Source organism: Neoarius graeffei, chromosome 11, assembly GCF_027579695.1.
Source record: "Neoarius graeffei isolate fNeoGra1 chromosome 11, fNeoGra1.pri, whole genome shotgun sequence".
NCBI classification, from domain to species: domain Eukaryota; kingdom Metazoa; phylum Chordata; class Actinopteri; order Siluriformes; family Ariidae; genus Neoarius; species Neoarius graeffei.
This window is the reverse complement of record NC_083579.1, coordinates 75,822,918-75,831,720: the sequence shown is the minus strand read 5'-3', so window position 1 is coordinate 75,831,720 and position 8,803 is coordinate 75,822,918. Positions and strand designations below refer to the sequence as shown.

Genomic DNA, 8,803 nt, shown 5'->3' with positions numbered 1-8,803 from the left:
CCACACCAGAGACAATAGAACTTTGGATTTAATGTATGTGAACAGGAAGGACGTATATAGCTCATCACCCCTCCCCCCGCTGGGCCATTCTGACCACAATCTGGTTCACTTGTCCCCTACATACATACCTATGGTGAATAAACAACCACCCACCAAGAGGTATGTAAGGAGCTGGTCTGAGGAAACTAGTATGGCACTGAGGGACTGCTTTGACACCACGGACTGGGATGTGTTGTGTGAACCTCACGGGGATGACATTGATAGCCTGACAACCTGCATCATGGATTACATTAATTTCTGTGTTGAAAACACTGTGCCAGTCAGGAAGGTATGGTGTTTTCCCAACAATAAACCCTGGGTGACCTCTGAACTAAAAGCCCTATTAAACGAGAAGAAGAGGGTTTTTAAATCTGGCAACAAGGAGGAGATGAGGAGAGTGCAGAGGGAGCTGAAGAGGGGGATAAGGAGAGGCAAGGACAGCTACAGGAGGAAGCTGGAGGAGCGCCTCAAGGGGAGCAACACTGGAGAGGTATGGAGAGGCCTGAAAACCATCTTTGGCCACACAAAGGACAGTGGGAGGGGCCCTGTATCTGGGGTCCAGAACTGGGCAAATGAGTTGAATCTCTTTTTCAACAGATTTGACTGTGCCACCCCACCCTCCCCCACTCACCATAGTCCTGACCTGTCTGTGTTATCACTCCACCCCCCCTCCCCTCATAATACCTCCACCACCAACAGCTCTCTCCTCACACCACATCACCCCCCTCCACTCCCTGCCAGACCAATCCACACACTCCACCCCCGACCTCACTCTACAGGAGTCACACCTCGGCTACACCCCTCACCTCTCCATAACAGCTGATCAGGTGTTGAAGGAGCTGAGGAGGATCAAGATGAGGAAAGCTGCTGGCCCTGATGGTATCAACTCCAGACTGCTTAAGGACTGTGCAGATCAGCTCTGTGGGATTCTTCTGTACATTTTCAACCTGAGCCTCAGTCTGGAGAAAGTTCCACTTCTGTGGAAAACATCATGTGTGGTTCCAGTTCCCAAGACTGCGCACCCCAGGGAGCCCAACCACTTTCGGCCAGTAGCTTTAACGTCTCACCTCATGAAGATCATGGAGAGGATTGTTCTCTCCCACCTCCGACACCTGGTGAACAGCGAGATGGACCCCCTGCAGTTCGCATATCGACTGGGCATTGGTGTGGATGATGCTGTCATTTACCTGCTACACCAGTCACTTTTGCACCTGGAGGGCACTGGGAGCACTGTGAGAATCATGTTCTTTGACTTCTCCAGTGCTTTCAACACAATCCAGCCATCACTGCTTAGGGGGAAGCTGAAGGGAGCTGGTGTTGACTGCCACCTGGCTGCATGGATCATCGACTACCTCATTAACAGACCGCAGTATGTGAGGCTCCGCGACTGTGTGTCTGATGTGGTAGTCTGCAGCACAGGGGCTCCACAGGGTACAGTGCTCTCTCCTTTCCTCTTTACACTTTACACATCTGACTTCAGCTACAACATGGACAGCTGCCACCTTCAGAAGTTCTCTGATGATACAGCCATCATTGGACATGTGTCAGAGGGGGACAATCTGGAGTACAGAGAGGTCATCACCAACTTTGTCGCCTGGTGTGAACTGAACCACCTGCGCATCAACACCAGCAAGACAGAGTGGTGATCGATTTCAGAAGGACGGTTTCCCAAATTGCACCAGTGAACATCCAGAGTTTGGACATTGAGATCATGGAGGAGTACAAATACCTGGGTGTTCACCTCAACAACAAACTGGATTGGATTAACAACACAGATGTCCTGTACAAGAAGGGGCAAAATCGTCTCCACCTCTTGAGAAGACTGAGGTCTTTTGGTGTGTGCAGGACACTGCTTAGGACTTTTTATGACTCTGTGGTAGCATCAGCGATTTTCTATGCTGTGGTCTGCTGGGGCTGTGGAAGTTCAGAGAGGGACAGGAAGAAACTTAATAAACTGGTCAGAAGGGCTGGCTCAGTCTTGGACTGTCCTCTGGACTCCATTGAGGTGGTGGGTGAGAGGAGGATGTTAGCCAAGCTGACCTCAATCATGGATAACCCCTCTCACCCCCTACATGAGGCTGTGGGGGCTTTAAGCAGCTCTTTTAGTAGTAGACTGCTACACCCACAGTGTAAGAAGGAGAGATACCGCAGGTCATTCATACTGGCTACTGTCAGACTGTATAACACCCACAACTTGTAACGTACCATAGCACCAATAACCTGTTTGCCATTATATTTGCACTACTTCACCACTACTACCTCTGCCATCTCTCATCGATGCAATTATTATGTGCAATAATATAGGCCTTAAACTATTTTTATGCATACTTATATTTATATATTAGATTTATATATCTCCTTCTCACCCCCAGCGGGGGGTTGGTATCCATGTCATCCTCAAGCTCGGGTCCTCTACCAGAGGCCTGGGGGTTTGAGGGTTCTGCGCAGTATCTTCGATGTTCCTAGGACTGCGCTCTTCTGGACTGAGGCTTCAGATGTTGTTCCTGGGATTTGCTGGAGCCACTCTCCCAGTTTGGGGGTTACTGCCCCAAGTGCCCCCACTACCACAGGGACCACGCAACCCTTGACCTTCCACATCCGTTCCAGATACTATTTCAACCCTTGATACTTCTCAAGTTTCTCATGTTCCTTCTTCCTGATGTTGGCATCAGCTGGGATCACCACATCTATCACCACCACCCTCTTCTGCTCTTTGTCCACCACCACTATGTCCGGTTGGTTAGCCAGGATCTGTTTGTCAGTCTGGAAGCTGAAGTCCCACAGAACCTTGGCCCTGTTGTTCTCAGCCACCTTCTGTGGTATGGCCCATTGGGACTTGGGTACTTCTATTCCATACTGGTTGCAGATGTTCCTGTATACTATCCCAGCCACTTGGTTGTGCCTCTCCATGTATGCTGATCCAGCTAGCATCTTACACCCTGCTACTATGTGCTGGACTGTTTCAGGGGCTTCTTTGCACAGTCTGCATCTTGGGTCTGATCTACTCTGGTAGATCCTGGCCTCTATGGCTCTTGTGCTTATGGCCTGTTCTTGTGCTGCCATGATTAGTGCCTCTGTGCTGTCTGTCAGTCCTGCATTATCCAGCCACTGGTAGGATTTCTTGATATCAGCCACTTCCTCTATCTGACAGTGGTACATGCCATGTAGGGGTTTGTCCGTCCAGGTTGTCTGTTCCTCCTCCTCCTCTGCACTCTCATCAGGGTTCTGCTGCCTGAGACATTCACTTAGCAGTTCATCCTTTGGGGCCATCTTTCTGATGTATTCTCGGATTTTCGATGTTTCATCCTGGACCGTGGTCTTGATGCTCACTTGGCCTCCCTCTTTCCGCTTATTGTATAGTCTCAGGGTGCTGGACTTAGGGTGGAACCCTTCATGCATGGTGAGGAGCTTTCTAGTCTTGATATCTGTGGCTTCTATCTCCTCCTTTGGCCAGTTTATGATACCAGCGGGGTATCTGATGACTGGTAATGCGTACATGTTGATGGCTCGGACCTTGTTCTTACCATTCAGCTGACTTTTCAGGACCTCCCTTACTCTCTGGAGGTATTTGGCTGTGGTTGACTTCCTTGTGGCCTGTTCATGGTTTCCATTAGCCTGTGGGATGCCAAGGTACTTGTAGCTGTCTTGGATATCACCTATGTTGCCCTCTGGTAGGTCAATCCCCTCAGTCCGGATCTTGCCTCTCTTTGAGACCATCCGGCCACACTTGTCCAATCCGAATGACACCCCTATGTCATCGCTGTAGATCCGGGTGGTGTGGATCAGTGAGTCTATTTCTCGCTCATTCCTGGCATACAGCTTGATGTCATCCATGTAGAGCAGGTGGCTGATTGTTGCCCCACTACGGAATCGGTACCCGTAGCCGCTCTTCGTGATGATCTGACTGAGGGGGTTCAGACCTATGCAGAACAGCAGTGGTGATAGCGCATCTCCTTGGTATATGCCGTACTTGATGTTGACTTGGGCAATGGCTTTTGAGTTGGCCTGTAGGGTTGTCTTCCACATTTCCATCGAGTTCTGGATGAAGGTCCTTAGGTTCCTGTTGATCTTATACAGTTCCAGACATTCCAGTATCCATGTGTGTGGCATTGAGTCATAGGCTTTCTTGTAGTCAATCCAGGCAGTGCACAGGTTGGTCTGTCTCTTCTTACAGTCTCGGGCGACCGTTCTATCAACCAGTAGCTGGTGCTTGGCTCCTCTGGTGTTACTGCCAATTCCTTTCTGTGCCTTGCTCATGTATTGAGCCACATGCTTACTCATTTTTGCCGCAATGATGCCTGACAGGGCCTTCCATGTTGTGCAGAGACAGGTAATTGGCCGGTAGTTGGATGGGATGGGTCCCTTCTGGGGGTCCTTCATGATTAGGACTGTCCTGCCTTGGGTTAGCCATTCTGGGTGGGTCCCATCCCTCAGCAGCTGGTTCATCTGTGCTGCTAGGTGTTCATGGAGTGCAGTTAGCTTCTTCAGCCAGTACGTATGGATCATATCGGGGCCTGGTGCTGTCCAGCTTTTCATCTTTGACACTCTTTCTTGGACGTCTGCCATTGAGATGGTTACTGGTTCTTGTTCTGGGAGGTTGCTGTGGTCAGCTCTTAGGTCCACTAACCATTGGGCATCGGTGTTGTGTGATGCCTTTCTTTCCCATATGTCTTTCCAGTATTTTTCCACCTCAGCTCTTGGTGGGTCTGACCGGTTGTTGTTTCCCTGCCACTGAGAGTACACCTTGGCTGGTTCAGTGGAGAACAGCTTGTTTATTCTCCTGGCCTCTCCCTCCTTGGTGTATCTCTTCAACCGGGTGGCCAGAGCTGTTAGTCGCTGTTTGGCAGTTTCGAGTGCCTCTGGTATGGAGAGTGAGTTGTACTTCCTGGGTGCCCCTTTATTCACCATGTTCCCTTTCTGTAGTTCAGCTAGCTGGCTAACTTCTCTCCATGCTGCCTTTATCTTGGCGTCTAATCGTCTTTTCCATGGTGGATACTGTTTGTTATGTCCCAAGCCCACCTTGTGTCCAAGCATCTCCATGATTACTGTTGCTGTACTGTGTATCAGCTTGTTGGTCTCAGTGATGGTTCTTGTGGAGATTGTCTTCAGAGCAGCATTCACATCTACTAGTAGATCTTCTGAAGGTACTTGGCAACTCAGCTTCGGTATTCGTCGGGGGCTCCAGGTTTCCAGTTGGGTCACGATCTTCCTTCTCAGGTCAGCAGCTCTTGTGTTGAGGCTGTTAGCTGTTGGGGCTTGGTACCCAATCTCTGGTTGTGGGGATGATGATGACATCTCCCCGCTGACCTGTCTTCCTGGCTCCCCCTTGCCGTAGCATCGTTGTTGTATTTCATTAATCTCTAGTTGTGATAGTAGATTTTGATTACGGATGTTGGAACACTGGGCTAATAGCTGTTTCTTTGTTAGCCTTGATTGTGGGTTTTGAAGTATCCAATGGTCCCACATTCGCTGCATGTATCCCCTCTCTCTGGGATTGCTTGTATAGTAGCATTCCAGCAATGGAGCACTTGCATGTGACGTCACAGCCGATCCAGATTGTGACAGACACCATCGTGTCGGTCAAACGCCATATTCCGCCTTCTACTTCTACTTCTGGTTCTACTTCTGCTTTTACTTCTACCTTTTCTTCTGGAAAACCCTACTATATACAATTCTACTACAACAGCTGCGGCTACAAGCTCTCCCTACCTGTGCACGTTTTTTGTGTGTATTTTTGCGTGTTGTTCATCTGTACTGGACTTCAATATCCACTACAACCGTATGGACTTACTGGACATTGGTTTCCAGCAGAAAATGACGGTTTGTAGCGATTTCCATCGCATGCACAACATTCCGGACAAGAAAAAAAATAAATAACATTCCGGACGAGACAGCGAGACCAGCGTGGTCTCCGTGGATTTTTATCGGAAGCAAAGCGAAGGAGGCGGCGCCGGGAGCAGAAGCAAAAGCGAGGCTACAGGCAGAGCCGGCCTGTTGACTAAGCTCAGAAAACAGCTACTCAAACCTCCACTGCCAAGCCTCTACCTCTCCAATGCCAGATCCATGTAAACAAGACGGACGATTTGGAATTACCTTATTCTATTCTATAATCGGCTGGTCAGTGCTATACTCAATACTTAAGTGACTTACCCATCCAATGAGGATTATTTTCTTGTTTACAAGATGCCACATCTGACCCAGATAGCAGAGGGTCGTTGATTCGACGTGGAATCATCGGCATGTTCTTCGACCTATACGCCGTCGAATCACCGTCGATCACCGACGTTGATTCAACACCGCTTTGCTCATACGAGTTTCCGTTGAAACGACGTTGAAAAGTGGCTGGTGGTCGACAGAGAATAGACCCCCTTTCACCCTTTATTCAACTACGTATTTCGGTCGATTTATAGTTGAATTTTCGGCGATGATTCATCCAACTTTACTTCCTGTTTTATGTACAACAGGAAGGCTACAAATTAAGCAAAACAGGCTAAATTAAACTAGCTAACAATAAAGCATCGGGGCTCTTGCCTAGGATGAACACACACATGCATACTTCAACCATGAAAGTGAAACTTAATTTATATCAATGTGCGTAGGTTACGTCCTGTTTAATGTACAACAGGATATAAAAATGCATGCAACAATGCACCTCTCCTAATGTTTGTCAAGCTATCTAATGAGGCATAACTTTTAACATTTATAAGGAACAGAACACACTTGAACAAGTTCTTAGAAACATTTTATGATTTATTTATAATTGTGGCCTATTCCTCCTGCGGCGCAGACCTGTACATGGAAACAAAAAAACATAACCAAAATTAATTTGATGCAGCATTGATAAAGAAAGTCAGCAGTAGGCTATGGGTTTCTAAATGCCACCCTACCTCATTATTTGGACATGGGGAAAAACTATATTTAAAATCCAAAGAGGGATGGAGGGAGGAAAATTAAAACAAAAGAAAGAAATGAAATATAGAGTAGAGAATATTTGATAAAATTAAGGATGTTTTTATTCAGTAAACATTTAAAAAAATGTTCTACAACACTCTAGCCTAGTGACTTACCAGTAACAAAATAGACTTGAAGTATTCAGATCCGCTCTGCATAAAGCAGCTAAATCCTCTCTCTGTCTCCTGGCAGAAAGCTCCTTGGTTTGCTTGTGTCTCAATCACAGCTGGTATTCTGTAGAAAGACTTCTTTTCACCTTTCCCATCAGCTTTGTTAGAACACCCTAACACAGCACAAAAGTTTACCATTGTAGGTTTATGATGAACCAAGTGCCTCGTGGGTTCACATACCGCGCGCTGCCTTTATTTCCCCCAAATCACGAGTTTGTTGGTCTTCCAATGTGGCGCAGGGTTTGTTTACTTCCGGTTTCGGGTGACGTCAGTGAAAGGGGTCTAATGGGGGCATTACCGCCACCCACTGGATTGGGGTGTAAAGCAGTCTGAACAAAACGTGTAAACATAAACACAGGAGAAATGAACCCGTTTTTCTAACTCGTCCTCACTTAGTCTACTTTTCTTTTTTGATTAGTCTGGATTTGATATTGTAAATTTAAATGTGAATCAATGTATATTCATCGGACATGAACAAATGAATAAATCTTGAGTAATCTTGAGGCGTGTGTGTCCGGGGCGCGGTGTCGCGGGGGGGGGATTGAACGAACCCTCTGATCCCCCCTGGCTACGGGCCAGTTGCTCATCCTACCAATGTTGAAAACTGGCCGGCAAAAGTGACGATGGTTCAACGTCGTATATTCAACCTTCTCTGACGGTCGACAGATCAACCTTTACCCACGTTGATTCAACGGTGATAAATCGACCCTCTCAGACGGCGGAGAAATCGACGTTTCACGGCGCCGTTTCAACGTTGATTTTCTGACGTACGACGGAAACCGACCATTCTGACCAAAACTCTACGTCGTTTCAACGACCCTCTGCTATCGGGGGAGTCGCTGACAAATCCTGAATTTCTGTAAAGAAAACTGTCCAGAGATTTATAAGCACGCAGTGCTTCACCACTGAACAGCGAGGGAAAGTTAATGAGGTAATTATACACATCCGGGTATTCTGCTGGCAGTTCAAAATCCGGTCGTGAAAACTCCGTCCGGTAAGCCATAAGGGTCACAAATCTGTAGATCGTTTATTTTAGACATATATCTAGTTATCTGTTCATTAGAAAAATGAGCCGTGTAGTCCGTCGGTTGAAATTGATCCATTCTGTACACGAGTGCAGCAGTATTCAGCGGTGTTTTTGACCGACAAGATGGGGGTTGTGTACTTTCCAGTCACGTGACTGCAAGATCTCTATTCCATATTTTCTGTCCTCGTCCATCGATGTCTTTTTCCAGTAGCCTATTCTCAATCAGTTTGCTCTGGTTCCCTAGCAACTGACGCAGACCTTGTTGACCCGGGCAACATCTGAGCCAGTATGACTCTATCAGTTATGTCTTCACTCATTCCTGAGGTAGGCTGATATATCATGAGGGGTCTTGCCTAAGGACCCTTACTGGATGATGTTTTGCCCCGACCGGGATTCAAACCCCGATCTCCTGCATCGTAGTCAGTGAGCATTACCACTGTACTATCCAGCTAAAATATATATATATATATATATATATATATATAAAACCCCAATTCCAAAAAAGTTGGGACAAAGTACAAATTGCAAATAAAAACGGAATGCAATAATTTACAAATCTCAAAAACTGATATTGTTTTCACAATAGAACATAGACAACATATCAAATGTCGACAGT

General features: G+C 47.0%; 1 long non-coding RNA gene across 1 annotated transcript; it reads right to left on the bottom strand.

The window, feature by feature from the left end:
* Window positions 1-6,768: 6,768 nt before the first annotated feature.
* Window positions 6,769-7,487, bottom strand: LOC132893998 (uncharacterized). The gene is made up of 2 exons (XR_009655604.1): window positions 7,107-7,487; window positions 6,769-6,828 (listed from the first exon to the last, which is right to left on the bottom strand). It is a non-coding gene; the product is annotated as an uncharacterized LOC132893998 (long non-coding RNA).
* Between the last annotated feature and the right edge of the window lie 1,316 nt (window positions 7,488-8,803).